The sequence below is a fragment of the Dermacentor variabilis genome, chromosome 2 (genome assembly GCF_050947875.1).
Source record: "Dermacentor variabilis isolate Ectoservices chromosome 2, ASM5094787v1, whole genome shotgun sequence".
In the NCBI taxonomy this organism is placed as follows: Eukaryota; Metazoa; Arthropoda; class Arachnida; order Ixodida; family Ixodidae; genus Dermacentor; species Dermacentor variabilis.
The window spans coordinates 161870293-161878906 of NC_134569.1; the positions used below are offsets into that span (position 1 = coordinate 161870293).

General features: G+C 43.7%; 1 long non-coding RNA gene across 1 annotated transcript; it reads left to right on the forward strand.

Annotated features, from left to right (window-relative positions):
- The first annotated feature begins 7109 nt into the window (after positions 1–7109).
- Positions 7110–8264, forward strand: LOC142571043 (uncharacterized). Its single transcript, XR_012825740.1, has 4 exons — positions 7110–7206; positions 7529–7587; positions 8130–8142; positions 8224–8264. It is a non-coding gene; the product is annotated as an uncharacterized LOC142571043 (long non-coding RNA).
- The last annotated feature ends 350 nt before the right edge of the window (positions 8265–8614 follow it).

Consider the following 8614-nt stretch of genomic DNA (forward strand, 5'->3'; position numbering starts at 1 on the left):
CGCGTGATAAAATAAACCAACAACTTTGCCCCTTGCAACGGCACGGCCAACTTTCGACCTGCAGAACATTTTTCAAACGGCCCTAATATTTTGTCTTTAATGTGTTTTATGCATTTAAGTATTCTGCTTAAGCTTCATATATGTGTATACTTCTACGCTGAAGACTCCGCTTAGGCGCGAAATCCGAATAGTCTGGGCTAATCTGAAGCAAAAGCAGTCAGTCATTTCATGAAACGGTGGAAATGGTTTAGAAGGTAGAGCGTAGGTGGGGCAGCCATCGGAAGAAAAAAAAATAACGTCCAGTATTTTAGCGTGAGGCAAAAGCCACATAGTCATAAACACTGCAACGACATAGCAACGGTTGCGGCGGTGCCATGAAGCAGTCTGCGACCAAACAGGGCTGCTTCTCGCGGTTGGCGATTGCCTCAAGAGATGTCATCATGTTGTGGCATAATTAATGGGGGCTCTTCAGTGGCGTAGCCAGAAATTTAGTTATGAGAGGGGGGGGGGGAGTTCGCGTTGCAGCTCGGCCTCTTCCTTATTGAAGTAGTCGAGGCATCAAATACATTATTAATAACTGCATACCCATTGTCAAAAATCCTGCAATGGAATTCTTCAACGCTACGCACTGTCAAGAGAAGTATATTATGTATTTTTCATAAAGTAATATATTAGTAAGTCTAAAAAATTGCGCCCGAAATCACTGATATCCACGCTTCCGTGTTTTTTTTCTATTCCGTATAGAACGTATCACACGAACTTTAGAACTACATCAGTTTGAAACCAGGAAAGAAGTGCATGCCGCTGACATAAAGAAATGTAAAGCAATAGAATAAACAAGTTCAGGACAAATATTTTAAGGAAACTGTTAACTTCCCCGCCTTTCTCTCATTTGCATCTATCTATCTCTCGCTGTCATTTAACAGTCTTGTTTACATGTTTGTACATGTGCAATGACCAGTGGAAAATGTGAATCACACTGGCCTTTTTTACAATGCATTGTGCAGGAGAAGCTGTCACCGGTCATGCATTGTGAGTAATTGTACCGAAATTATAGTCGCAACAGAGAGCACATATAAAAAGCAGGAGTTCTGCAAAATATTCGAAAGCGAGTCACATGAAGGGGAGACAATGCGAATATATGACAAATTGGGTACTTTATTTAAATGTAGTCTCCATGAGCATTAGGCGTTTGTCCCACTTACTAAGGAGTTGCGCTATTCGCTTCTGATAAAGCTTCTTGGGTTGATGCTTCAAAATGTCTAGAACTGATCATCGTCCGACCCGAATGTGGTTCCCTTGAGCTGTATATTTTTTCAGATGCTCCAAAATGTGGAAATCACAACGCGACAGGTCTGGGCTATATGGCGAATGTTGCAGCATTTCCCACTTGAACTTTGCCACTTTTGTATTAACCACATCAGCGACGTGGGGACGGGCATTGTCTTGGAGTAAGATAACCCCATTCCTCAATTTTCCACGTCGTTTGTTCTCGATTGCGGCAAGCAGCCCATGCGACGTTTCGAAATATCGGAGACGATTGATAGCCTCTCCAGGATTAGCAAACGCGATCAATAATGGCCTCTGACAATCGAAAAATAATTCAAAAGCACCTTTCCGGCAGAACCGGCGGCCTTTGCTTTCTTTGGGGGCGGTTAATTCGAATGTTTCCACTCTAAGCTTTGCCATCGTACTTCAGGCTCATAATAGCGGCGCCACGATTCATCCCCGGTCACAATTGCAGACAAGAAGTCGTCACCCTCAATGTGATACCGGATCAGATGATTCAAGGCTGCGCCGAACCTCTCCGTCTCCTGGCGGTGGTTCAAAATGTTGGAAATACATTGTGCACAGAAGAACCGATAACCGAGATGATAGTGAATTATGGTGTGACTCTAACCGTGACTGATGTTCACACGCCCGGCCAATTCATCGATGCATACCCTCCGTTCTTGTCTAATCAGCCTTTGCAATTGTGTTGGGGGTGATTGCAAGGCGGATTTGGCCCGATCTTGCATCATCTTTGCTACATGCAGGGCCTTCTTTGAACGGTTCCCTCCAACGCTTCACCGTGGCCAATAAAATGCAATGTTCAACGTACACGGCAGCCATACGGCGAATAATTTCTTTTGGGGAAAAGTCTACAGCTGTCAAAATCCTCACGACATCACGCTCTCCAACTTTTACAGTGTCGCTTTTCTCACGCAACCATGTTCAACCCGGTGTCTGAAAGCATTAAAGAACCTTTATTTTCCCACCTGCGCGTCACTTTTGCAAATGAGAGATGGCGGTGTACTATGCGCCTGCCTCGCACATGATGAACCGAACCTTTATTGCGCGGGGTGGGTTGGCCCACCTACATCTGACTCGCCCTCGTACATTGTAAATGGGAAGATACAATAGAATCTACAAATGCGAAAACACAGCTTGATAAAGGGAAAAAAGTGTCACTGGAAACATAGTTCACTGCAACTGTATGCAAAACCTCGCAACAAGTTATTTCAACTTACGTATAAGTCTCCAATAAATCGACTTATCAAAGAAAACATCACTGTATCTAATGCGTCAAACAAGCTAAATAAACATGTTGCGCAATAACAGATTCCCAGATCACAACCCCCCTCACCCTCCACTCCTCTTGATGTATCGCTCACGACAGGAGGCGGCGCGCTTTCTCCTCGCTTTTCTTCCTTGCGCACACAAGACTGAGCCACCATCATCGGCTCACCCATGCCACCCCCCTTACGCTTTCACTCGCACATTCAAACAAAATGAAAAATTCAAGAGGTTTAAAGTGCTCTCGCGAATAAAAGTGAAAGTAGAAAAATACATAAGAACGTAGTTACCTTTACTGGCTTTGGTGCCTTGACATTGATCCTTGGCGCAGGTGAAAAAAAAAATGTTGACAATGTTTTCTGTGATATCACGGCATAAAGGAACAGCTGCAACGCATTTGTGTACTCTGTCGAGACACTTTGCACTTTTGTTACCCGCCTTACTCGATGCCCTGTCAAGGGGCCTGTAAGGTATAATAAATAAATAAATAAATAAATTAATTAATTAATAACTAAACGCGTCGTCTCATCGGTTCTCGGTGCGTGTTTTGTCGACTTGTCTGACAGCGTGTTGATTTGGCTTGTTTCGCCGTATGATCCTATGAATGACTTTAAGAAAGGCAATGCACCTTGGGCGTGAAATGTTTATAATATTATTGAGCCCACAAAGTTGCTGAGTTGAAAATCTAAAGCGCGACTTTGGAAATGTCAATGCACGTTTAGGGGCATCAAATGTTTATCAGAACTTTATACCCACGAAGTTTGAGAAATCAAATGCACGCGCTCCGTCGACTCCACGGCCTCAGCGATATGCGGCGACGAGCCCGCTCGGCATCAAAACGCCTTTGAAACTGTGCTCTGTTGGGAATCCTTGCATTACTATATGTTACTCCTGGAGCATGGACGTTCCCGCGAAATCCAGCCCGATTTCACAATGTTGGTACTGAAATGTCTTTTCCAGCATGAAAACGACATTATTGACAAAATTTAACATGATTTCCGGAGCCGCGGGCTGTTTTGGTCGGTGGCCCATGACAGCACCAAAAAATTTCGGAGGGGGGGGGGAGCTGGACCCCATACCCCCTCTCCCCTGGTATGCCCCTGGTGCTCTTCGTACTTGCCTGTCACTTGGGCTCAATCTAATTACACTTGTCTCATTCCCACGAATCAGCCATCCCTAATCGCGACGTATATCTCCGCCAATCGTTCACTTCACGAAGAAACAAGTTTCTGTATAGCAAGACAGGTGCATCCTACTTGTCCTCCTGCTTCAAAGTTTGGCCCCTGGTGGGTTTAAGACAATTTAAAAACTTGCCTCGTAAATGAACACATGCGCACAATTATTTGAAACAAATAACACGCATATCAAACGCGCATGCTGGAATCTATATGAAGTGAGGCTATGACAGAGCGGGTAAATGAATTGCCTAACTGGGCAAGCTGTTCAAATTTGCGGTGTCTGTCTGAACCTGCCACGCACGCGAACGGGAAAGGCACCGGGAAAAGTGCGAATGAGAGGGCTCAGTACGCGGCTAAATAACGTCACTTAGAGGAATGTGTAAGTAACGTTGTGGGAAGCGTGCATGGAGAAAGGAGGCGAAGCGTCGCGAAAGAGAAGGGTATACCTGACTGTATAGCCTACCACACTCAACTCTAGGATACACCCTATAAGCAGAGGTGCGTAGGGTTTACCTTCTGTGGCACTTGCTATAGGTTTTCGGGTCTTCTTTGCGATGCATGCGTACAGAATTTGTCCCGTAATAATATCGTTCTCACGCACCGTGCGCTGTGTCTGCGAGTGAAAGCATGCGACGGTGAGCTGACGATTGCGGCTCAATCTCGCATCTGTAAGAGGAGGACGCGCGCCGTATTCCGTCGCGCGCATGGCACTGGGGGAGAGGAGGGAAGGGGGATGTTGTACCTATGTCGCGCGCGGCCGCACGGCCCTTGTCTTGAAAACTTTGGGGGCACAGTCGAGGTGGGTCGATGGATCGTAGCTTTGCGTGAGCTATGCTTGCACAACTCAGTTTGCGTTGAAGCGATAGACAGCACGGTGGCCAGTTCGCTCGCTGCAGCCGCCGCGATTCCTCACGCCAGCGTTTTGACAGCGAGTAATTGTGGTTATCTAGAGTAAGGTGTTCATGCTTGCCTGTGCGCGCTGCAGCATGCCAGGTAATATACCAGTAAGCGAATGTTTACAACAGGGCGTACATGGCGGCGGCTGCGTATGGCGCGGTCGCGCGAGCTCTGTCATGGATACAATCTGCTATTCGGACAGTGTAGGCGTCTAGGCATTTCAAGGACCGATAGCGTCGTGTGCACTACACCATCCATATGCCTGCGCGTCACCCACGCTAACGAAGCGAAACGTCACTGTATTTTTGGGTACTTTATTCGTCGTCGTAACTCATCTTCTGAGGTAGTTTGTGTGCTTTGGACTTCGTGAAACCTGTGATCTAGCCTTCAGCAAATGTGTACCCTCTTTTATTCAGTAGCGACTCAAAGATTTTCGTGAAAAGGTACGAGAAGCCTTCCGGTAGCTCATTGTGTACCGTTGTCACTGTCTGGAAATAATAATAATAATAATAATAATAATAATAATATTATTAATAATAATAATAATAATAATAATAATAATAATAATAATAATAATAATAATAATAATAATAATAATAATAATAATAATAATAATAATAATAATAATAATAATAATGAAAATTATTATTATTATCACTACACTGATGAAGGAAGCTGTAGGTACAAGCTGCTCTCTGTAGGGGCAGCTTGACAAAGGCCCACAGCTGCCTTTGAACAAAACAGTCAGCAGAGGCAGTTACAATAACATGCAACATACACCAAACAAAAAAAAAGAAATCCAGAGAATATATCTTAAAGGTCGCACAATCAGTATCTTTGCCTTCGGTTAGCCCACTGATTTCCTTCACTTTTCCGACAGTTTCTTCAGTAGCCTTCACTTTTGACATATTTCTGACAGACGACGTCTATGGAGGCCACTGAGTCCCCGAATACTCTCGCTCGGCAATTTACCATTAGTTGCGTTGTGTATGGATTCTCGAGATAGAGGTTACTCAGATGATTGCTTATGCAAGCGAATACTGACCTTCTTATTCATTTTATGCAACGTGTAATTTCATTTATTGTGTATGCACAGCTGCTGTCACGACATCGGTGTTATGCACCGTTTATCTTGGTACAATACACCTTTGACAAGCAATGTAGAAATACTAACAGTTCCTGTGGGTACACTTTGTGGCATGCCTATGCTGCAGTGTAGAATGGCAAGGAGAGGTTTTTGTACAGTGAAGAACGACATGTAATATATTCCTAGTGCTAAAGACATACGCTTATTTATATTTACGGCTTCCATATTACTTATGTCATAGTGGCAGAGGATTGGCCAGGGTGACTGTGGGGTAACAACAAGGACTGAGACATGCACAGTGGCACTACACAGCTGCCCGAGAAGCGGCAAGGCCACATGAAATAAGTTTATTGAATCTCTTGAATATGATATAATATTTATTTGTTCAGAGGTCCGTTATTACGGCAAAATGCTACAATATTGTAGCGCCAGTTGCTTGCAAGTCGAGGCCATTAGCGATATTTGTAGACAGGGAAATCCGTGGCCTGTTTGATGGAGCCACTACTTGCCACCCGGTTCATCAGTATACGGCACTCGCTTATCTGCCTGGCTAATTTGAGGGGACTAGCGCAGCGCAAGCTTGTACAGTCATGTAAATAATCGGTTGCGCGACGTTCAATGACGTGGAACCAGTAAAACTAACGGAAAATTTTATTGGTACCCCATATCTTTGCAGAAATTTTTTCGTACCCTTAAATATTACAACACGTTGCATACGTGAAACTTGAGTAAATTAAGGGCGCGCTTAAATTAATGGTATTACACAGGGTTACATACATGTGACAATATGTGTGCTAATTAGATGCCGTGATTTTTTTGTTTTGCTACGCGCAGCCGTGCTGCTCTCACTGATGCTACTTCGTAGGTCAATATCCGGCCTGTGTAAGCACGGCACCTTGGAATCCACAGGTGACGATTCCCTAAATAGTAGGCGACCGCCTACTACGGCAGTTGACATACCTACCTGCAGTAATAAAAGCCGGCATATATGGTCTCATAGCTTCGGAAGTGATAATATTGATTGTGCAGAGGATCACGCCATTCACGATAATTGCTGTTTGTTGCAATCAACGATGCATTTTTTTAGTGTTACAGAGTCTTGCCTTTAAAGATAACCACTCATAGGCTTCAGCGCGCTTTGGCTGCTGGCGAGGTAGCCCGTGAAATCTGCTTTGCAGATTGCATCCCTCGAACGCCTGTATTATTGAAATGTCAGCTCACATCACTGCAGCCTCTCAATGGTATTCAGCATACGCACGCAGAGAAAAGCGTACATCAATTTGCCATGAACCGCAAGAACAATGGTTGTTTTTTATCGGGCGATGTAACACCGCAGTGGGAAACTGATAAGTGGACCCTTGAGCTGCGTCCATCATTCGTGGCATTTATAGTGACAGCGGCATGCATTGACGAGAATAAAAGAAGCCTGTTGCGAACCAGCTTCATTATATTAACATCGCAAGCATAAGAAGTGCATGGCCTACGCAGGTGCGGCGCATGTTCTTTTCCTTTGTTCAGTCTCAATTTTTTTTGCGAGTCCCGGTGCCTTTTAGAGGAAAGCTCACCCGTTTGCTTTAACGATCTCGCGTGGCGTTGTGTGATTCGAATTTATTTTTCGTTACCATTAGATATTGTACTCCAATGCACTAGAAAGAGATATCCGATACAAATCACGCCCGGTACGCTGTTGTAGGCGGAGGCGCGTACTTAGAAAGGAAAATTTTGCAGCTTTGTCTTTATGGGCGCTGCATAGGCGTGAGCTCGGTTTAATTATCCGAAGCTGAGACCAGGCTGCTTTCCGTTTTTCTAGAAGATCAACAATGAAGGTCGTCCTTGTGCTGCTTCTACTAACATTTTCGACATCTGCCTGTGAGTATTATCGTGTATTTCAAATACTTTATTCGAATTATGGCATCAGCAGGAAACATCGCAGTTCGCGAAAAATATCGAACTATTAAAAACATATATTTCTTATTGGATTTGATTACGGAGAGTCGCTTTGAGTTAGCAAATTTGCGCCACGAATTTTGGTTTTATTTCATATTCTAAAAACTTTATATAACCGTTGAGTTTCTATTATGTTACCTAAGCTTCCACTCATTTAACATCAATTTACTCTGGTGAATCTTGCCTATCAGCGTGATAACATCTGCCAAAGTTGTCTTATATATGTAGTGCACTGAAGGCCACTGACAATCGACAATGCTCTTTCGGAGATTATTTAAATCGTGGAGGCACTTCTTTCGCCTAAATACGGAAAGAACATACAATTTATCTTGAAAATAACAATTAGTTGTATTGTAACAGTCTTATATGTGTACGTTTTCGCGGAAGTGACACATATGTGATCCTGTTCTTTTGTTTCTTCCATGCCCGTTCTTCTCTATCTGAACAAAAAATTTGCGTCCAAGATACGGCAACGTTGTAAGTATCGCAAGCAATTTATCAGCAATAAAAGTAATGTTCATATCTTATTTACGTTACCTGAGAAAATTTTCTCTTTAGGCGCCCCGTCGTTGATGCACAACGTGATGCTCTAAGGAAGGGTAAGTTCTAACAGGATTTTTATTTAGCGGATAAATATGTATTAGTAATAAAGGGGTGCGCCATGTGAGAGGGTAGCAGTAGTAACAAAACCTAATAAGGGATATAGATAAAAGGTAGTGCAAGCTTACGCTCCTATCTGAGGTTATGATGATGATGAAATAGACCAGTTTAACGAAGACGTTGAATTAGCAATGAGAAAAGTGCAAGCTCAGTATAATGTACTCATGGGCGACTTTGATGCACAAGTGGGGGAAAAGCAGGCTGGTGAACGAGTAACTGGCAATTACAGCTTCGATCCTAGAAACACTAGAGGAGAAACGTTGGTAGAATTCGCGGAAAGGAATAAGCT